This window comes from Canis aureus, chromosome 20, assembly GCF_053574225.1.
Source record: "Canis aureus isolate CA01 chromosome 20, VMU_Caureus_v.1.0, whole genome shotgun sequence".
NCBI classification, from domain to species: Eukaryota; Metazoa; Chordata; class Mammalia; order Carnivora; family Canidae; genus Canis; species Canis aureus.
Window position 1 is genome coordinate 57,052,640 of NC_135630.1, and position 23,638 is coordinate 57,076,277.

At 36.9% G+C, this 23,638-nt stretch overlaps 1 protein-coding gene and 1 non-coding gene across 9 annotated transcripts in view; one reads left to right on the top strand and one right to left on the bottom strand.

Annotated features, from left to right (window-relative positions):
- The window catches only part of EPC2 (enhancer of polycomb 2), a 127,547-nt gene that overhangs the window by 36,352 nt on the left and 67,557 nt on the right, over nucleotides 1-23,638 (top strand). The window lies entirely within an intron of this gene.
- Nucleotides 4,290-4,396, bottom strand: LOC144292027 (U6 spliceosomal RNA). The gene has a single exon (XR_013359565.1). It is a non-coding gene; the product is annotated as a U6 spliceosomal RNA (small nuclear RNA).

A 23,638-nucleotide genomic window follows, 5' to 3' on the forward strand; every position in this document is an offset into this window, starting at 1 on the left:
CATTTTTCTTTTTTCTTTTCTTTTCTTTTCTTTTCTTTTCTTTTCTTTTCTTTTCTTTTCTTTCTTTCTTTGAATTGTAGACTTTTTTGAAATTTGTAATATGCTTTTCAGAGTATGTTCTGTCTTGGTAAATGATTCCTGTGAACATGAAAAGAAGGTGTGTGCTGCCTTTGTTGGATGGAGCATTCTGTAAAAATCAGGTTAAGTTAGCTGTTAGTGTTATAGTTTACAGTATCTTTGCTGATTCTCTATTTGTTTTATCAATCATTGAGAGTATGGTATTAAAATCTCTGTAATTGTGGGTTTGTCTGTTTACTTTTGAAATTATACTGGTTTTTGTTTCATGTATCTTGAAGCTTTGTTATTGAATACATAAATGAGTAGGATTGTTATGTCCTGCTGACTGATTTCTTTAAATATGATGAAATAAACTTTTCTTTAGTATGTTTAGTAATGTCTGCACCTAACATGGGACTTGAACTCATGACCCCAAGATCAAGAGCCACATGCTATTAACAACTAAACCGGCCAGGGGCCTCAATGAAATAAACCCTTGGTGATATTCTTTGTTCTGAAATCTATGTTGCATGCCAATATGGTCACACAAAGTCTTTTTGACTAGTGTTAACGCAGTATATATATATTTTTTTAGGTTCTAGCCTATTTAAATCTATATTCAAAATGTGTTTCTTCGTATTCAAGCTGCAATTCAAAGGCAGCTTATAATAAGGATTTACTTGTTTTTATCTAGTCTCATAGTCTCTGTCTTAACAGTGGTGTTGACATCATTTGCATTTAATTAAGATTTTACACTTTTTATTTTTTATTTTTTTTAATTTTAATTTAATTTTTTAAAAAAGATTTTATCTATTTACCATGAGAGACACAAGAGAGAGAAAGGCAGAGACAGAACCAGGCTCCATGCAGGGAGCCTGATGTGGGACTCAATCAAGGGACCCCAGGATCACACCCTGAGCTGAAGGCAGATGCTCAACTGCTGAGCCACCCAGGCACCCCTTATATTTTTATTTTTTAACTTTTTTGTTTGGAGTTCAATTTGCCAACATATAGCATATCCCTAATCAGTATGGCTAGAAGCCATACTGATATAGCATATCACCCAATGCTCATCCTGCCAAGTGCCCCCCTCAGTGCCCATCACCCAGTCACCCTAACCCCCGCCCACCTCCCCTTCCACTACCCCTTGTACGTTTCCCAGAGTTAGGGGTCTCTCATGTTCTGTTTCCCTCTCTCATTTTCCCACTTATTTTCTCTCCTTTCCACTTTAATCCCTTTCACTATTTTTTTATATTCCCCAAATGAATGAGACCATATAATGTGTGTCCTTCTCCAGTTGACTTACTTTACTCAGCATAATACCCTCCAGTCCCATCCACGTCAAAGCAAATGGTGGGTATTTGTCATTTCTAATGGCTGAGTAATATCCCATTTTATACATATACCACAGCTTCTTTATCCATTGTCTTTCGATGGGCACCGAGGCTCCTTCCACAGTTTGGCTGTTGTGGACATTGCTGCTATAAACATTGGGGTGCAGGTGTTCTGGTGTTTGTTTCACTGCATATGTATCTTTGGGGTAAGATTTTACACTTTTAGAACAGCTTTAGGTTCACAGCAAAATTGAGGGGAATGTACAGAGATTTCCCATATATCCCCTCTCTTTACACATACATCGCCTCCCCCATCATCAGCATTCCCCATGAGTGTTACAATTAGTGGACTTACATTGACAAATTATAACCCCCAAAGTCCATAGTTTATATTAGCATTCTATGGATTCAAACAAATGTATGACATGTATCTGTCATTACTGTGTGTGTGATACACAGTTATTTTCAGTGCCCTTTGTGTTCCACCTGTTTATCAATACCTCCACAGCCACTGATCTTTTTACTGTCTCTATTTTTGTATTTGCAAAACATCATTTAGTTGGAATCCTACAGTTCTAGCCTTTTCAAATTGGCTTCTTTCACTTACTAGTATGCATTTAAGGTTCCTCCATGGCCTTTCATGGCTTGATAGCTCATTTCTGTTTAGCACTGAATAATATATCCTGTTGTCTGGATGTGCCAATGTTTATCTACTCACTGCCTAAAGGACATCTTGATTCTTTTTTTTTTTTTTTTAAGATTTTATTTATTCATTCATTCGAGACACACACAGAGAGAGAGAGAGGCAGAGACACAGGCAGAGGGAGAAAGAAGCAGGCTTCACGCAGGAAGCCCAGCATGGGACCCGATCCCAGGTCTCCAGGATCACGACCTGGACTGAAGGTGGCGCTAAACCGCTGAGCTACCCGGGCTGCCCGACATCTTGATTCTTTCAAATTTTGATAATTATGAATAAAGCTGCTGTAAATACCCATGGGCAGATTTTTATTTGGTCACAAGTTTTCAGCTCCTTTGCTTAAGTATCAAGGGTGCAGTTGTTGGAGTATATGCTAAGAGAATGTTTAATTTGATAAGAAACTGCCAAACTTTTCTAAAGTGGCCCTTACCATTTTGCATCACCACCAGTAATGAATGAGAATTCTTGTTACTGTACATACTTGCCACCATTTAATGTTGTCAGTGTTCTGAATTTCGGCTAATGGATGTGCAGTGGTATCCCATTTTAATTTGCTTTTCCCTCCTGATAAGCCATATGGAGCATTTTTTTTCATATATTTATTTGCCATGTGTATATCTATTTTGATAAATTGTGTGTTAAGGTCTTTTGCCCATTTTTTAATCAGGTTGCGTGTTTTCTTATTGTTGAGTTTTAAGAGTTCTTTGTATGTTTTGGATAACAGTCCTTTATCAGGTTCTTTTCCTCAGTCTGTGGCTTATCTTTGCACTTTTTTTTTTATCTTAAGTGTTTTTTTTTTTTCCACAGAAGTTTTTAATTTTGATGAAGTCTAATTTACCAGTTTCTTTCATGACTGGTGTCTTTGGTGTTGTATTTAAAAAGTCATTGCCAGGGTGCCTGTTGGCTCAGTCCATTGAGTGTCTGCCTTGGACTCAGGTCCTGATCCCAGGGCTTTTCCCTCTTCCTCTGCTCTTCCCCACTGTGCTCTCTTTCTCTTTCAAATAAAGAGATAAAATCTTAAAAATATAAAATAAAAAGTCTTTGCCATACCTAAAGTCACCTAGATTTTCTTTTGTGTTGTTTTATAGGAATTTTGGCATTTTACATTTAGGTTTATGATCCATTTTGTATTAAGTTTTGTAAAGTTGTAAGACCTGTGTCTAGGTTTATAATTTAGCATGTGGATGCCCATAGTTGGTTTTTTTGCCCACAGTTTTTCAAGCACCATTTGTAGAAGACTTTAAAAATCTTATTTATTTGTTTGTTTATTTATTTATTTATGAGAGCATGATCATGGTGGGGAGGGACAGCAAGAGTGGGAGAGAGAGTCCTAGGCAGACTCTGTGCTGAGCGCAGAGCTTGAGGTGGCAGCGCTCAGTCTCACTATCCTGAGATCATGACCTGAACTGAAACCGAGTCACACGCTTAACTGACTGCAAACCAGGTACACCTTGTTGAAGACTTACTGAGTTTTCTTATCCATGAACATGAAATATTTATTTATTTAGTTTTTCTCTGCATTTGTTTTTCAGAACTTTGTAGTTTTCCCTCAAGATATTGTACATACTTGTTAGATTTACACCTAAGTATTTCATTTTGGAAATACTATGGTAAATAAACTATTGTATTTTTAGTTTCAAATTCTACTTATTCTTTGTTGGTATGTAGGAAAGTGATTTACTTCTGTGTTTTAGCCTTGAATCTCGCAGCCTTGTTATTATAATCACTTACTAGTTTGAGGAATATTTTGTCATTTCCTTCAGATTTTCTGCATAGATGATCATAATATCTGTAAACAAAGTTTTGTCTTTTTTTTCCTCCCAGTCTGTATACTTTTTATTTCCTTTTCATGTCTTATTTTACTAGCTAGAACTTTCGGTATGATGATGAAACAAAGTGATGAAGGGACATTCTAGCTTTGTAACTTACTTGGTGGGAAAGCTTCAAGTTTCCCACCGTTAACTATGATGTTAGCTATAGATGTTTTGTAGATAGTCTTTGTGGAATTGACACACCCCTCTATTCCTAGTTCAGTAAGATTTAATATGGTTTTTGTTAGGTTTCGTTAGGTTTCACTCTGTCATCTGCTGTTTTCTGTTTTTCTTTTTTCAGTAGGCTCTGTACCCAGTATGTGGCTTAAATTTATAACCCCTACATCAAAAGTCGCATGCTCTCCCAACTGAGCTAGCCAGGCGCCCCTAAAAAATACTGAACACTTCATAAATTTGTATGTCATCCTTGTGCAGGGGCCGTGCTAATCTTCTCTGTATTATTCCAGTGTTAGTGTATGTGCTACCAAAGCAAGCACTATTTTGTTTCTTCTGGTTGTTTTCTTTCTCTCTTATTCTGCCATTTTTTGGATTTTTTTTTTTTTTTTTTTTTTTTTTAATGATTCTGTTTTATCTGTTTTGGGCTTATTTGCTGTAACTTTTTTTTTTTTGTCTTTTGTTTAAGTGATTGATACAGGGCATGGTTGTCGGAAGAGTCTGATTTATTTCCCAGGGGACATTTGGAAACATTTTTTATTTTCATACTGTAGCAGGTGGGGTGTGTTACCAACATATCATGGGTAGAAGTCAGGGGTGCTGCTAAACATCCTCCAATGCACAAGGCAGCCTCCCACAACAAAGACTTACCTTGCCCAGATTGTCATTAGTGCCAAGATTGAGAAATTCTGATTTATAGTTTACGATATACAGATCTTTCTTGACTTGCAATGAGGTTATGTCTCAATAAACTCATTGTAAGTTGAAAATATTGTAAGTCAAAATGTATTTAATGTATCTAATCTGAACATCATGGTTTAGCCTAAAACCTGAACTCAGAACACTTATATTAGCCTATAGTTGGGCAAAGTCAACTAGCACAAAGTCTTTTATAGTCAAGTTTTGAATATTTCATGTAATTTACTGAATACTGTACTGAAAGTGAAAAACAGAATTGTTGTATGGGTACAGAATGGTTGCAAATGTATGGGCTGTTCACTGTCATGATTGTATGATAGACTGGGAGCTGTAGCTCACTGCTTTTTTAATTTTATTTTTTATTAAAGATTTTTAAAATTTATTCATGAGAGACACACAGAGAGGCAGAGACATAGACTGAGAGAGAAACAGGCTCCCTGTGGGGAGCCTGATGCGGGACTGGGTCCCCAGACCCGGGATCACGCCCTGAGCCAAAGGCAGACGCCCAACCGCTATGCCACCCAGGCATCCCTAGCTCATTGCTTCTGCTCAGCATTACAAGAGCGCATTGTACCACATATTGCTAGCTAGGAAAAGATCAAGATTCAAATTTTGAAGTATGGTTTCTACTGAGTGCATATCATTTTCAAACCGTTGTAAAGTGAAACAATTCTAAGTTGAGTCATCATTAGGCAATTAGCTGTATATCTTTAGTTTATCACAATCTTCAAGTGATACACATACAGTGTATTGTACAGTGTAAGAACCTTATGATAGTGTATTTCCATTTCTCCCTGCCCAAACCTTATGCTATTGTTTCTATACATTTTACACTTGTAATAAATCCTATAACAACACATTCTTATTATTTTTACTTAGCAGTTATTTTTCAAATACTTTAAAATGAAAAGAGAAAGATTAGGTATTTATCCTTATGATTACTCCTTTCCATCAGTTTCTTTTATATCCAGACTTCATCAGGTATCATCTTCCTTTTTCCAAAAGGATTTCTCTTATCATTTCTTGTATTGTGGGCCTGCTGGTGATGAGTACTTCAGCTTTTACATGTCTAAAAATGTTCTTTCTCTGTTTTTGTGTGTGGTAAGGCACATAACAAATTTACCCTTTTAACGGTTTATAGATGTAAGTAAGTTACAATATTGCTAACTATATGTGCATTATTGTATAACAGATCTTTAATCTCTAATGTCAGCTTTGTTTTTGAAAATATTTTTGCTGGATATAGAATTCTAACTTGACACTTTTTTCTTCCACTATTTAAAAAATGGTGTTCCAGTCTTCTCAGTTGCATTGTTTCTCTCTGCCTCTCTTTTTAAAAGATTTTATTTATTTATTTGAGGTAGCATGCACAAGAGGAGGTTGAGGGGAGAGGGAGAAGCAGACTCTCTGCTGAGAGGAAGCCCAACATGGGGCTCAGTCCCAGGTCCTCAAGATCATGACCTGAATTGAAGGCAGATGCTTAACCGATTGAGCTACCTAGGTGCCCCCACTTGCATTGTTTCTGATGAGAAATTCTGTGTCATACTTACCTTGTTCCCCTATGTGTAGCATGTCTTTTTCTCTAGCCTAGTTGGTGGGAACAGGTGCTCTTCTAGGCCCTGACAGGCATTTTTCCTTTGAATCCTTTGGGGGATAGATAGTTCTTTCTCCAGTGTTAGGTAGTTTATTCACAATGTGCTGATGAGTACTATGCTGAATACTACAGAGAACTGCAGATCTCCTGGGTTGTCTCTGCAGAACCTTCCCTTTTGGTACTCTGTCTTATGAAGCTTAGATGCTTTCATTTTCTTAGACTCTTGTTTCTGTCTCTTCAATTCATGAAGTCTTCTAGGCTCTGTCTTACTTCTCTTTCATGCTCCATGGCATAGAAACTTTTCCAGGATAGTAAGCTGAGGCAATTGTAGGGACTGTTTGTTTTGTTTTACTTTTATTTATTTATTTATTTATTTTTAAAGATTTTATTTATTTATTCACAAAGACACAGGCAGAGGGAGAAGCAGGCATCATACAGAGAGCCTGACGTGGGACTCGATCCAGGGTCTCCAGGATCACGCCCTGGGCTGCAGGCGGCACTAAACCGCTGCACCACAGGGGCTGCCCCCTTGTTTACTTTTAAATATTCGTTGTCCTTCATTGCCTACTGTCCAGTATTTGGAAAACCATTGTTTCAACTCTCTTCAGACTTTTTTGTTGCTTCAGGTATAGAAGGGTGAATTCATTCCTTGTTACTTCACCTCTTTATTTATTTGCAATTTAAAAGATTTTATTTGAGAGAGAGAGAGACACCACGTGTACACAAGCAGGGGGAATGGCAGAGGGAGAAGCAGGCTCCTCACTGAGCAGGAAGCCTGATGTGGAGCTCCATTCCAGGACCCTAGTATCATGACCTGAGCCACTCAGGTTCCCTTGCAATTACTAAAAACTAAAATTCATATAATGTAATTCACCATATTAAAGTGTGCAATTTAGTGGTTTTTACTATATTCATATATAGTTATCAACATCATAACTATATTGTTCCGGAACATTTCCATCACCCTAAATAGAAATCCCATACCTTAGTCATTTTCCATCCTACAACCTCTGTCACTCCCTGACAACCACTTACACACTTAATTTCTCTGTGGATTTGCCTATATCTGGACATTTCCTGTAAATGGAATTAAATAGTATGTGGCCTTTTATATCTGATGACTTTCACTTTTCACATTGTACAGTGTTTTAAAGATTCATGCATGTTGTAGTACTTCATTCTTTTTCATAGCTGATTAATATTCCACTGTATGCCTTTCATCTTTGTTGGTGTGGAAGTCAGCTGCTGAATCTTTTTAACTATTTTCTCTCATGTAGTCCATTTTTGGCGTTTCCAGGGGACTTTAATATGCTGCCAGGACTGAGAATCAGATTTAAAAAGTACTAGAAGAGAAGCAAGTTTAATTAGAATAAGAAAATTACTTATCTGGAATCTTTTTTCTTTTGTCTTCCTCCATCTCTGTCTTCTTTTGATTGTGGAAGAGATACCTGATCAGTAGTTTTATTTTAAAAAATATTTTATTTATTTATTCATGAGAGACCCAGAGAGAGGGGCAGAGACACAGACAGAGGGAGAAGCAGGCTCTTCTAGGGGAGCCCAATGTGGGACTTGGTCCCAGGACCCCAGGATCAGGAGCCGAGCCAAAGGCAGACAGTCAACCACTGAACCACCCAGACGTCCCCTGATCAGTAGTTTTAAAGATTGACACTGATTGCTTTTTGTGATACATACTATTTGAGTAAATTGTAGAAAATGTAGAGGAGAAAATTAGAGACCATCTATAGTTTCACTAGTTAATACATAGGCACATTTCTTTTTTTTTTGTTTTTTCCATAGGCACATTTCTTACTAGCCTTTTTTTAAAATTCTACATTTATTCATTCTATCATCTTTTTAAAAATGTTTTTATTTATTTGAGCGAGGGGGTGGAAAGAGAGAGCATGCGAGCGAGCACGCATGAACATGAGCAGGAGGAAGAGAGAGGAAGAGAGTAGCCTGACCTGGCTCAGGACCCTGGCATCCTGACCTCACTCAACTGAAGGCAGACACTTAACTGACTGAGCCACCCAGGTGCCCTCAGGGCAGCATCTTTTTGGGTTTTTTTCAAGATTTTATTTATTCATGAGAGACACACAGAGAGAGGCAGAGACACAGGCAGAGGGAGAAGTAGGCTCCCATGTGGGGGTCCCGATGTGGGACTCGATCCCGGGACCCTGGGGTCACGCCCTGAGCTGAAGGCAGATGCTCAACTGCTGAGCCTCCCAGAGATTCCCCTCATGCTAGCATCTTAACATTCTATGTACCTTAATATATTTGAGATTATCTTCAGTATATGGTTTTATTTTCTGCTTTTTCTACTTAATGCATAAATATTTTCAGATGTCATTATTTTTCAAGAAGTCTTACATGGCAATGTATTTAAAGCTTAGAAACATCTTATCAAACTGTTTTCCAGATTATACCAATTTACACTTTAACACATTGACTAGCACTCATTCTTGAAAGTGTCGGTTTTACTCATCACAATTTTACCAGCATTGTAAATATTGTCTTTCCAGCATGTTTTGTTTACATCAACTCTTTGTTTCATCATGTTATTTTTTTTCTTCTTCTTCTTCCTCTTCTTTTTTAAACTTTAGGTAGGCTATATGCCCAATGTCATGCTTGAACTCATGACCCGGAGATCATGTTCTACTGGCTAAGCCTGCCAGCCACCCCTTTTCTTCCTTTTAAAAATCAACTTTAGGGCAGCCCGGGTGGCTCAGCGGTTTGGCGCCTGCCTTTGGCCCAGGGTGTGATCCTGGAGACCCAGGATTGAGTCCCATGTCGGGCTCCCTGCGTGGAGCCTGCTTCTCCCTCTGCCTGTGTCTCTGCCTCTCTCTCTCTGTGTCTCTCTCATGAATAAAGAAAATCTTTAAAAAAATAAATAAAAATCAACTTTATTGAAGTGTAATTTACATATAGTATAAAACATTTGTGTGTGGTTTCTTTATTTTTAAAAACAAATTATCTGTGTAATCACCATTCCAAACAATAAGTAGAACATTTTCATTCCCCACAAAAGTCCCCTTTAACCCTTTTTGCAGTCATATCCTCCACCCCCATTTCAATGAACTAATGATCTGATTTTGATCACTGTATATTAGTTTTGTGTCTGGTTATTTCTCTATGCATTTTTTTGGACTTCAAGAAATTTTTATTCATTTTTTTAAAGATTTTATTTATTTATTCATGAGAGACACAGAGAAAGGCAGAGACACAGACAGAGGGAGAAGCAGGCTTCCCTGCAGGGAGCCCGACGTGGGACTTGATCCCGGGATTCCAGGATCATGCCCTGGGCTGAAGGCAGATGCTCAGCCGCTGAGCCACCCAGGCATCCCAAAATTTTTATTCAAGTACAGTTGACCCACAATGTTATATTAGTTTCAGGTGTACAACATAGTGACTCCACAATCCCATACATTATTATTCAGTGTACAACATGGGAAGTCATAGTCACCAAGTAATGTTATTATAATATTTTTATATTCCCCATGCTGTACTTTTCATCTCTGTGACTTACATATTATGTAACTGGAAATTTGTACCTTGTATCCCCTTCACCTAGTTTTTTGCCCATCCTCCAAACTCCTTCCCTAAAGTGGACTCATTTAAAAAATTTTTTTTTAATATAAAATCCATTAATTAACATATATCGTTAGTTTCAGTGGTAGTGTTTAGTGATTCATCAGTTGCATACAACACCCAGTTCTCATCACATCTCTTGCCCTCCGTAATGTCCATCACCCAGTTACACTATCTTCCCACCACCCCCTCCCCCTCTGGCAACCCTCAGTTTACTTCCTACAGTTAAGAGTCTCTTATGGTTTGTCTTTCTGTCTGATTCTGTCTCGAACTATTTTTCCCTCCCTTCCCCCGTGAGCCTCCATTTTGTTTCTTAAATTCCACATAGAAGTGAAATCATGTGGGCAACCAACCCCAGTGGCACAGCGGTTTAGCGCGGCCTGCAGGCTGGGGTGTGATCCTGGAGACCGGGGATCGAGTCCCACATTGGGCTTCCTGCATGGAGCCTGCTTCTCCCTCTGCCTGTGTCTCTGCCTCTCTCTTCGCTCTCTCTGAATGAATGAATAAATAAATCTTAAAAAAAAAAAGTGAAATCATGTGGTATTTGTCTTTCTCTGATAGAATTATTTCCTTTAGCATACCACCTATTTCCATCCACATTGTTGCCGATTTCATTTTTGATGGCTGAGTAATATTCCTGTGTGTGTGTGTGAGAGAGAGAGAGAAAATATACACATCTTCTTTATCCATTCATCTGCCAGTGGACATCTGGGCTCCTTTCCATAGTTTGGCTGTTGTGGACTTTGAGGTGCAGGTGCCTCTTCAGATCACTATGTTTATATCTTTTGGGGAGATACCTAGTAGTGCAATTGTTGGATAATAGGGTAGCTGTATTTTTAACTTTGTGAGGAAGCTCCATACTGTTTACCAGAGTTACTATACCAGCTTTCATTCCTAACAGCAGTATAAGAGGGTTCCCCTTTCTCCTCAGTATACTTTCAAGATACATCATTGTGACCGGATGCTTGGGTGGCTCAGCAGTTGTCTGCCTTCTGTTCAGGACGTGATCTCAGGATCTGGGATCGAGTCCCGCATCAGGCTCCCTGCAGGGAGCCTGCTTCTCTCCCTCTACCTGTCTCTGCCTCTCTGTGTGTGTGTGTCTCTCATGAATAAATCTTTAATTAAAAAAAGATCATTGTGCATATCATTAGTTTCATCCCTTTTTATTATTATTATTTTTTACCTGAGTAACGTTCTAATGAATGAATGTATTCACTTTGTTTACCTGTTAACTCACATTTGTATTGTTTCTAATTTTTGGCTGTTGTAAGTAAAGTAGCAGCTAACATCCCTGTGCAAGTTATTTGTGGACATGCATTTCAATTCTTGGGTGCATACTTATTTAGCAGGATTGCTGGGTGATGTGAGAAGTACGTATTTTTTTAAGTTATTTATTTGAGAGAGAGAGAGAGTACTTGTTGGGGAGGGCAGAGGGAGAGAGATAATCTCAAGCTGACTCAGATCATGACCTGAGCTGAAATCAAGAGTCTGATGCTTAACAGACTGAGCTACTCTGGTGCCCTATGATAAGCATGTATTTATTTACTTCATGAGAAACTGCCCAGTAGTTTTCCAGTGACACACCAACAGTTGGTGTTGTCAGTTTCTTAATTTTAGTCAGTTTGTGATTATGTAGTCAAAACCTGTGGATTTACTTTGCATTTTCCAGATGTAAAGTTATTGAGCATCTTTTTTTTTTTTTTTTTAAGTTGTTGAACATCTTTTCAAGTAGTTACTGGTCCTTATTATATTTTGTGAAATGTCTGTTTAAATCATTGAATTTGTTAAAAAATTCGGTTGGTTGTTTATTATCATCATCATTATTATTTTTAAAGATTGTATTTATTCATGAGAGACACAAAGAGAGAGGTAGAGACATAGGCCGAGGGAGAAGTGGCTCCCCATGGGGAACCTGATGGTAGACTCAATCCCAGGACCCTGGGATCATAACCTGAGCCAAAGGCAGCCACTCAACCACTGAGCCACCCAGGTGCCCGCCCTCCTTACCCTCCTTTAATTCCCTCATTAATTGGCTGGCACCTTTGTCTAAAATTCATTCTCTATATGTGTGTGCGACTATTTCTGGACTTCTGTGTGGTTGTTTTCTGTTGCTTTATATGTTATGTTAGTGACAGTGTTGATTAATTTAGCTTTATGATTTAGTTTGTAATTAGATTGTGTGTGTCCTTCAAATTTATTCTTTTTCAAGGTGATTTTGGCTATTTTTCTTTTGCCTTTCTATATGAATTTTAGAATCAATTTTCCATTTCTGTTTTTTTAAAAAAACTCTTGTTGGGGTTTTGATTGGAATTTATTAGAAATTTAGATAATTTGGAGGAAAATTTACCCAAGTAAAGTTTCTTGGAATAATGTTGACCCTTCCAGTCCATGAACATGCTATATACTTCCTTCTATGTTGTTTTGCAAGTTTTACACATTTATTTCTTAGGCCTGTATCTCTTAAGTATTTAGTAGTTTGGATACTGTTGTAATGTTATTGCTTTTTATTTTCATATTTCAGTTGCCAATATGTGGAAATACAGTTGAGTGTTTAATATTGACTTGTGATATTGTTAAATTCACTTTTTAGTTCTAGGAGCTCTGTTGAGATTCCCTAGGATTTTTCTCCCCTATATGAAGATACCATATACAAATAATTTTATGTCTTCTTTTCCAATCTGCATGCCTGTATTTTTTTTTCCTTCATTGTTATGACTAGAATCTTAGGAGAAGTGTACGCTAGAAGTGGTAACAGACTTCCTTTGAATTTTTGTTTTTTTCAAGATTTTATTTATTCATGAGAGACACAGAGGGAGAGGCCGAGACTCGGGCAGAGGGAGAAGCAGTCTCCCCGCAAGGAACCTGATGCAGAACTCGATCCTGGACCCCGAGATCACGCCCTGAGTCAAAGGCAGACGCTCAACCACTGAGCCACCCAGGCATCCCAGATTGGGGACATTTCTTTCAGGGAATTTTATGTTATGAATGGGTGTTGAAAAAAGCATTTTAATTGTCAAAATTCCTAAATTTTTTTATCCTGTTTTTAAAATTCCAGTATTTTGAATATTGCACCTCTGTGATGTGTTTTAATAAAAAGAAGCTCTTAGATGTGCCATGAACTATTGTGAACACGTTTTTAACTTAAATAATCATTACAAAACTTCTTTGAAGTGCGTATTATCTAAGTTTTACAGATGAGCTTCAAATCATTATGTTCCAAAGGAACTTAAAATTTGTTTCCTGTTCTCTTCATTGTGGCTATATGAATATTCATTTCTAATAAGTGAGATTTATTTGTTTCTCCTTGTGCACTATTTTGGTTTCTCCTCACATTCTTGTTGATTTTAATTATTTTTTAGAGCATGTTAAACATTAACATGGTTTTAAAATTCAGAACCGTACAAGAGATATGCTCAAAGAATTGTTTCTTTCCTTGTCTATTCTACTCTTCATAATACCCTATTTTTTAAAATTCTTAGTTAACTGATAAATGATCATGTTTATCAAAGTTGCTTGTGTATTTGAGAAGAAGGAGCATTGGGTATAAAGTTTTATATATAGCTATAAGATCTGTCTTACTAAATTAGGTCCATGCTTGGGCCCATGCTGTTCTTTGTTCACTTACCTTATGCTGCGAGTCATGTGTTAAAGTTAGTTAATACTATTAGTGTGTCTTTAATCAGTCCTTGCATATGTTGTAGCTTTGCTTTATAAAAAGGTTGTTTTATTTGATGCATAGATAACTTGTTAAATACATTTAGGATGTCCAAAACCTATAGATACAGACATGCATGAATGATATGTGGGTATTAAAAGCCTTTATTGTGATTGTGGTTTTTGGGTCATGCTTAATGCTCTTTGACTTACACTCTACATGTCTGATAATTAGGATCTGCTCATTTTTCTTACTGTCTTCCATTACCTGATAAACTTGCATTCATTCCTTTAATTTTACTTTTTCTGAACCACATTTTTGTGTGTGTGTTTCTTTTATACGCACTGTATAGTTGAGTCTTGGGTTATGAGACCAGTTGAAAATTTTTTCATTTTATAATTCAGACAAGTTGAAATTTTTTTAGTTTTTATAGATAAGTTCATTGATATTTATTGATATGAACTGATATCATTGGCCACTTAAATGACTGAGCCACCAGGTGGCCCTCTCTTTTTGCTCTTACTTTAAAAGATTATATTTTATATTTGAGAAGGTTTGTATTTTTTCTTCCATTCTTAGTTGCATTATTTCCACTTTTTTGGAGATGTTTGTATATTAGTCTTTATTTTTATTTTTATTTTTTTAAGTTAATTTATTTTTTATTGGTGTTCAATTTACTAACATACAGAATGTATATTAGTCTTTAATTCTCTTCCCATCTTTGAGAGATTTGTGGGTGTGTGGGTATAAATTTTTACTAGAGTTTACCAGTTATCTCTTGGTTGGATGAAGCCAAGGTGAAGATGGACCATACTATCCAATATGTAGCTAGTAGTCACTGGTGGCTTTTAAGCGCTTGAAATATGGCTAGTCTGAATTTATATGTTCCATGCATGTAAAATACACACTAGATTTTGTAGACCTGATATGGGAGGAAAATGTAAAGTATAGCCATACATTTTTGAATTGATTGTTGAGATATAATGTTGTAGGTGAGTAGATGTGGCTTAAATAAAATATATTTTTAAAACTAAATTCACTTTAAGACCATTTTAGCTGACTGTAAAATCCTTGGCTCATATTTTTCATTCATTGAGGTTTCTGAAAATGTTGCTTCATTGATGTTTTGCACTGATGTTTTTGAAGTCTGATTTTAGTGGTTTTCTTGCCATTTCATTTATTGTAATAACATTAATTTATAATAATCAGTACTATTATTTTATTATGATCATTTATTTGTAGTGATTAAGATTGAAGATTTTTCATTACTGAAGATTTTTTCATTATTTTTGAAATAGTTTTATTCAGGAATGTGTCAGAATTGGTTGTTGTTTTGGATTACTTTTGCCAGGTACTTGATAAGCTTTTTGTTTATTGCTGTAGTGAAGACTTCATAACCTAAAGTTTGCTACCTGAGCCATTTTTAAGGGTACAATAGTTTTTTAACTATGCACAGTATTATGCCACAGATATTTAGCACTTTTTCATCTTAGAACATTGCAACTCTACCCACTGAACAACAGTTTTTTTCCTCCTCACATAGTCCCTGACAACCACCACTCTACTCTCTATTTTTAAGAATTCGACTACTTTAGAGGGCACCTGGTTGGCTTAGTCAGTAGAACATGCAAGTCGTGATCTCAGGGTTGTGAGTTAAAGCCTCACATTGGGTGTAGAGATTACTTAAAAGTAAATTCTTTGAAAAAAATAAAGAATTTGACTACTTTAGGTATCCTATAAGTGAAATCACAAAGGATTTGTCTTTTTGTGACCAGGACTGGCTTATTTCACTTAGCATAACTCTCAAGGTTCATCTATGTTAGAGCATATGTCACAATTGCCTTCATTTTAAGGCTGACTAATAATATTCCATTATATGTATATACCGCATTTTGTTTATACCTTCATTTGTCAATAAGCATTTGGATTCCTTCCATCACTGGTTGTTGTGGAGAACATGGATATGCAAATCTTCTAAATCCTGTTTTCAGTTCTTTGGGGTATGTGCATAAAAGTGGGATTGTCGATCTTATAGTAGGGCTGTTATTGTTAAAATCTGTGAACTTTTTTGGAGAACATTTAAGAGTTACTCTCAGCAATTTTTAAGTATACCGTATAGTATTTTTAACTATAGCCACCATGCTGTATGTTAGATCCTCAGAACATATTAAAATTGTAACTGGAAGTTTGTACTTTTTGACCACCTTAATCCATTTTTCCCCATCCCTCCTTGTAGTATTTGTCTGATCCTGGTATCAGGGTAATACTGGTTTTGTTAAATGAATATGGAAGTTTTTCCTTCTCGATAATTTGGCAAGAGGTTGACATATACAGAACATTCCACCCAACAATAGCAGAATATGGGCAGCCCGGGTGGCTCAGTGGTTTAGTACCGCCGTCAGCCCAGGGCCTGATCCTGGAGACTCAGGATGGAGTTCCTTGTCGGGCTCTCTGCATGGAGCCTGCTTCTCCCTCTGCCTGTCTCTGCCTCTCTCTGTGTGTGTCTCTCATGAATAAATAAATAAAATCTTAAAAAAAAACAAAACAGCAGAATACATTTTCTCAAGCACACACAGAACATTCTCCAGGATAGATTACATTAGGCCACAAAACAACTTTTTATCAAATTTAAGAAGGATGAAATCATACCAAGTATCTTTTCCAACCACAGTGGAATGAAACTAGAAATCAGCAAAAGGAAAACTGTAAAATTCACGAATATGTGTAAACCAAACATCACTCTTTTAAACAACCAGCAGGTCAAAAACGAAATCACAAGGGAACTTATAAAATACTGAGACAAATGAAAACGTCATTTAACAGTCTCTTTTAACTGGTAAACTCAGTCCCAGAGAAAAGCTTAAATTGTTTACATCTCTTTCTTTGTTTCACATTATTGATGTTACTAATTAATTAATTAATTACACAGAGACTTAGGCAGAGGGAGAAGCAGGCTCCCCATGGGGAGCCTGATGTGGGACTTGATCCCAGAACCTGGGGATCATGCCCTGAGCCAAAGGCATATCCTCAACCACAGAGCTACCCAGGTGTCCTTTACCATTTAGTTCTATACCAGAATCAAAAATGACTTATGTTCCACCATTACAGTATTCCAAGATTCTGTATTAGTCTATATGTATACGTTTACCAGAGTTTTATGTTTTTGAATGTTTTTGTGTTGCTGTCTGCTGTCTAGTGTCTTTTTGTTTCAACTTGAAGGGACTCCTTTTAGCAATTCTTATAAGACAGGTGTAATAGAGATGAATTCCCTCATCTTTTATCTGGGTAGGTCTTTATTCCTTTGTCATTTTTGAAGGACAGGTTTTCTAGATACAGTATCTTGGTTGGCATTTTTTTTTCTTTCTATGCGTTGAATTTATTGGCCCACTCCTTTCTGGCTTGTATTTCTGATGAGAAATTGTTGATAATTTTATAAGTGTTCCCATATACATGATGGTTTGCTTTTCCCTTGCTACTTTCAAGATTCTTTGTCCTTGACTGTTGATAGTTTGGTTACAATGTGTCTTAGTGTAGGATTCCTTGAGTTTATCTTTGTTTCTTTTTCTTTTTTTTTTTTTTTTTTTTTTTTGAGTTTATCTTTGTTGATGTTACTTGAGCTTTTTGAATTTGGATGTCCACTTCTTTCCTCATATTTAATTTTCAGCCATTATTTCTTAAAACAAGTTCTCTGCTCCTTTCTCTTTTTTCTTTCTGGGGCTTCCATAATGTTTATATGGATCTGTCAATAGTGTCATATAAATCTCTTAGGTTTTCTTCATTTTTCCCTCCTTTTTGTTCCTCTGACTAAATAATTTCAAATGGTTTCTCTTTGATCTCACTAATTCTTTCCTCTGCTTGGTGAAGCATGCAGTTGAATCCCTTTGGTGGATCTTTCAATTAGTTACTGTACTCTTCAGCTCCAGAATTTCTGCTTAGTTCTTTCTGATAATTCCTTTGTCTTCCTTGGTGTTCTCATTTTGTTCATGTTTCAGCTTCCTTGATTTCAGTTAGCTATTTAGGTTTTTTTTTTTTTTTTTGTAACACATTGAACTTTGTAAAGATAATTATTTTAAACTTTGTTAAATAATTCACAGGTCTCCATTTCTTTAGGGTTACTTTTGGGAGATTTGTTTCTTTGAGCTACATTTCCCTGTTTCCATGCATCTTGTTTTTTGCTTTCATTTGTGCATTTTATTTTTAAAATTTATTTATTTACTTACTTATTTTTTAGTAATCTCGACACCCAGGTGGGGCTCAAATCCATGACTCCCAAGATCAAGAGTCATTCTTCTGACTGAGCCAGCTAGGTGCCCCTAATTTGTGTGTTTTTAAAAAACAGTCACCTCTCTTAGTTATGAATTGGCTTCATATCCAGAAGACCTTTTCTAGTAGCACAAGCAGGGAAATCTGGAAGAGTTGCATCTTCTCTGGACATGTGCGCGTAATTCCCTAATTAAAGAGTATTACTAGTTTTCCAGGAGTTTGTAATCTTTTGCTCCATCTGGTGTCTCTCTGCAGTGCTATAACTTCTTTGGTGCATCAAGGAGACTGAGTTCTCTTTTGTTCCGTAGGCATCCAAAGAATGCTGGCTGGTTCAGTCAGCCCTCTGAGTTAGCTGAAACAGAAGTTAGTCCCTTGGGCGGTTTCCCAAAAAGCTGGAATGTTGGATGTACATTCTACTTTTCTCTTTTTCTTCCCTAGAGAGAAGCTGTGAGCAGAGTGTTTTCTCCTTACTGCACTGAGCATTGTCAGATTGTGCGTGTGGTGGTGGGTTTTTTGTGTGCTATCTTGCTCCCTTATGGGCTTCTTTTTGATATGTAGACTCAAATCTATTATTTCCAGGTATTTTGGGGGGTTGTTGTTTTGAATATTTGTTTTGTTGGATTGTTTTGTTTCTCTTTCTCAGGGACTCCAATTATATGAATGTCATTCCTTCTTTGTTTTACATCTTGCCATTTTTTTTTTTTAAGATTTTATTTATTCATTCATGGCAGACACAGAGAGAGAAAGAGGCAGAGACATAGGCAGAGGGAGAAGCAGGCTCCACGCAGAGAGCCCGACGTGGGACCTGATCCCTGGTCTCCAGGATCACACCCTGGGCTGAAGGAGGCGCTAAACCGCTGGGCCACGGGGCTGACCTTGACATCTTTTTTTATTCATTTTACTTTATGTCATTTTCATTCTCTTGGTCATTAAAAAACCTTTATGTGACATGTTTTTGTTGGAGTATATTTGCACTTGGCTACTAGTAATTTCAGTCTTCATCTCTGAGATAATTGTCTTTTTCCTTTTTCCTGAGTTCTTTCCATTTTTTTCCCCAAATCCTTCCTTCTCTGATCTTAGTGTGTGTGTGTGTGTGTGTGTGTGTTTTCATATCTCTAAAGGTTTCTTTGGGGCATTAAGTTCATTTGTTGTGTTTTTCTTGAAGTGCAGAGTGGAGAGAATTTATTATTAGAGATATAATTGAATCTTAAAAAATTTTAATGATAGACTTCTAGGTTATCTTCACTTCTGTAGGTTAAGGGTGGCTCACAGTTTTACTAGTTCTATGGTGCTCTCTTCTGTCTCTGTAAAATGATCTGCTTTTGAGGAATAGGCAAAGAAGGGCTTGTCTCATTTTGGCTGTTTATAGCTAGTATTTCAAAATCCCCATTACCTTGTTTTCTGCAGGACAGATGAACTCAGTTTTTAATTTTTCCTTCTCTGCAGGGATTCAAAACTTCATCTTTTGATTTTGATCTCCCAGAATTTTGCCACACTGGTTTGTTTGTGCTGATGGTTCATCTCTCATTCTCTTTGTTCCTGTGGCTTTATAAATTTCTTAATCCTTTATTGGTAAATTTACTATTGTAAGATGGTGAAGTAGATAAATGTAGGCATTTAGTCTGCTGTCTTTAACTGGGGGTTTTGCATGTGAATTTTTAAAAAACCAATAAATAATTTTTGAGGTGTGTGTGTGTATTTTTTTAATGTAGCCTATCTTAATTGATAGATTCTGATACCCAACAAGTTGGGGCATGAGCTTGGCAAGATGGAAAAGAGACATACAAACAAGGGTTCAGATTTCAGCACTGCTGATTTCTACCAGTGTGGCCAGAGAACCTTATTAGTTTACCCATCTCCAAAAGAAAAAAAATTCTGCCCTGCACGTTGCATGGTTGTGCTTGGTACTTACATATGACTAAAAGCCATAAGTTATTTAGTTTCTTTTAGTTTGCTTTTAACAGTTTCTCATATATTGCCAGGAAAAACAGAAGGCACAGAGATATGTAAATATCTAGGAAAACACCAAAAAATATTTAGGTATACTACAGTACGTTTCAAAAGGATATTTCAGAATGTAAGAGTCATAGGAAGTGACTTTGTGTATTTTGGTGGTGAGTCTATTTAAGACGAAAAACTTTTTTTTTTTTTTTTGAAGATTTTATTTATTTATTCATGAGAGACACAGGCAGAGAGAGAGAGAGAGGCTGAGACACAGGCAGAGGGAGAAGCAGGCTCCATGCAAGGAGCCCGATGTGGGACCTGATCCTGGGTCCCCAGGATCACACCCTGGGCTTCAGGCTGCGCTAAACCGCTGCACCACCGGGGCTGCCCAAGATGAAAAACTTTTATATCACTTTTTAAACTTGTGAAAATAATACAGATTCATTATAGAAAATTTGGAAAATATGAGAGAGCAGACACACAGAAAAATACATGGCCCACCTAAAAAATATTTTGTGGTATATTCTATTCTATATTCTTCTAGTCTATTTTCTCTACACTTATTTTTTTAAATTTTTATTTATTTACTTATGATAGTCACAGAGAGAGAGAGAGGCAGAGACACAGGCAGAGGGAGAAGCAGGCTCCATGCATCGGGAGCCTGATATGGGATTCGATCCCGGGTCTCCAGGATCGCACCCTGGGCCAAAGGCAGGCGCCAAACCGCTGCGCCACCCAGGGATCCCTTCTCTACACTTATATTCATTTATATTTATACATGTTATTTATATGTGTTATATTTATACATCTAAGCCAGCATCCACCCACCTGTCCCTTACCTCAAAAATATATTCTAACATCTTTTCAGGTTGAGAAAGGTCTGCATTATGTTGTTTTTTACTACTACCTAAGAGTTCCATTTTATGTATAAAACATGATTTATATATCTAACTCTGTATTGCCACTTAGACTTTATGGGTTTTTTTGATGTTATAAACAATGCCGTGAGAAGTATTTTATTTAGTCATTGTTGCCCATTTGTATGTTGCCTTTGATGAATTTCCTAATGAAGTTGGTGGGTCAAAAGAATGCCTTCTTAATGGAAAAGAAATCAAGTAGCACTTGGTTTTTAATATACTTTTAAAAACCAAGTAACTTTACTAATGGTAATGCAGCATGTAACAAGGAATCATCATTATTCCTACCAGTCCTTTGCCTCAATAAAGACAAATGAAAACTCTGGTACCTAGTTCCAGGATTTTGTATGTTTGTCACTGGCGTTTGTTACTGTATGAAGCACAGGCCTCTAGCAGTCATGTCATTGTTGATTTTTTTTTTCTCAATTTTTAGATTGAGAGTCTTCTGATAGTATGGGAGGGAAATGATAGCTGAGGATTTATTTTAGAGCTAAATTTGGTCTGTAAATTAAAATGGGGGAGTGTGTCATGATCTGGCTCCTTAGTTTCTGGCTGCAGCTCTGTCATCTGCCAGCTGTGTTAACAAGAAGAGAGTCATCTATGATCTATTTTTAAATTTCCTCACATATAAAATTAAAATATTAAGTCTTCATCTATTAAAGATGTATTTCAATAATTGGATAATACCTAAAAACGTTTTGTACTTAGAAGAAAGTCCATTATATCAAAAGAATCTCTTCAGATCAAAAATGTGCTACCAGTTAGCTCAGTTTCCTCTTTGTCACCCATTTTTCTAGAATATTAGCATTACAAGTACATGTTTTTTTATTTTTTAAATTTTATTTTATTTTTAAGAGAATTTATTTGAGAAAGAGTGAAAGAGAGCCCAAGTGGAGGAGAGGGATAGAGGGAGAAGGAGAAGCAGATTCCTTGCTGAGAAGGGAGCCTCTAATGCAGGGCTGCATCCCAGGACCCTGGGTCCATGACCTGAGCCAAAGGCAGATGCTTAACTGACTGAGCCACCCAGGCTTTCCTGTTTTTTTTTTGTTTGTTTGTTTTTTGTTTTTTTCAGGCTGCTTTTTACTTTTATTTATTTTTTTAAAATTATTTACTCATGATAGAGAGAGAGAGAGAGGCAGAGACACAGGAGGAGGGAGAAGCAGGCTCCATGCCAGGAGCCCAATGTGGGACTCGATCCCGGGACTCCAGGATTGCGCCCAGGGCCAAAGGCAGGCGCTAAACCGCTGAGCCACCCAGGGATCCCCCTTTCCTGGTTTTTTGTTTTTAACAGCCCATTTTAGTAAAGATGAAATAGTCAAATAACACTCAATTCAGAGTGCTGAAATTTGATCCTCCTGTGTTTATACCATAACTAAGAGCAAATCCTTTGTTTCTTGAGTCTCATTTATGTTATAATATCTATTCTTGTCCCCAGATTTTTTTTTTAATTTTTTTTTTTTTATTTATTCATGATAGTCACACAGAGAGAGAGAGAGAGAGAGGCAGAGACAGAGGCAGAGGGAGAAGCAGGCTCCATGCACTGGGAGCCCGACGTGGGATTCGATCCCGGGTCTCCAGGATCGTGCCCTGGGCCAAAGGCAGGCGCCAAACCGCTGCGCCACCCAGGGACCCATTGTCCCCAGATTTTGAGGAGTTAATAAGCATGTGATAATGGATGTACTCTGAGAACTATGAAACATTATATAAATGCAAGGTGGCTTTTCATATTGTATCACTTTGTTTGACCAGAAGGGTGAAATGTCAGCAAGTAGTAAGAGTATAGGCTTAAATAATGCTAGCAATTGCTCTTTCAGAGCCTGGCTTTCCTAATTTCTTGATGCTCTCTGTGGGTGTATTTGATCCTCTCGCAATTTTTTAGTTAACTCAGAAGTTTTTATTACTAAAGATTCTAAACTGATAGTAATATTTGTATGGGGTGGTGTATTTAGTGCTCCAAATTGGGATCCTATCCTATGAAGAAAAACATACTTCTTCCTGGTATTGAAAGTGGAGAAACTCTCAAATCAAGCTAGCACCCACCCGTCTTTTATCTCAGCTGCTTGCCTTTTATTGAATGTGTCTGAGCTTTTGCCTATTTTGAACATTTTTTTTCTCTGCCTCGATTGTGGTTTTTTGGTTTTGGTTTTTGTGGGGTTTTTTGGCTTTTGCCTTGCTAAATCTCTGTTGATCCTGAAAGTTTTAGTTTAGATTTTCTTTGGATATCTTTCTTTCTTTTGGATATCTTTCTTTGGATATCTTTCTCTATCCTCCTTAGACAGTGGTTTGACTAATTGAGAAGAGAGATGCTTGTCAAGTCCAAACATGATTGCATAATTAGGTATCTCTCTTCTACTAGCTAAATTCCTTAATAGCAGTCTCTCATTCATTCTTATAATTCTCAGTAACAGGAGTAGTATCTGATACCTACTAGATGCCCTGAAATAGTATTGAAAGAATGACACTAATAAATTCTTAGCCAGTATTCTTTTATCTCTTAGGTAAATTACAGAATGTCTCTCTGATAAGGTGAGATTTGAGGGAATTTCAAGTACAATCTTTTTGGATATTTAGGAACTTTAAGGAAAGGCAGTGTGGCTACAATAAAGGATGGGTAGGGAGAGGTAGAAGCTAAGGTTAGAGAAATAAGGCCTTATAAGTCAATGATCATTTTAATCTTTGATCTGAATATGAAGAGGATCTATTGGGGAGTGACATGACCTAATTTGTCTTCCACAAAGTAAAAGTACTTTGTTGAGAATGATCCCTTGTGGGCCAAGGGAGAAAGTAGGCATTAAGTGGTGGAGACAATGAAAATTACTAGAATCAGGATGTATTTTTAATAGGAACTTTTGTTTAACCTTAGTTTAAAAATATTTCTTGCTGTGATAGTAATACAGTCTGTTGAACT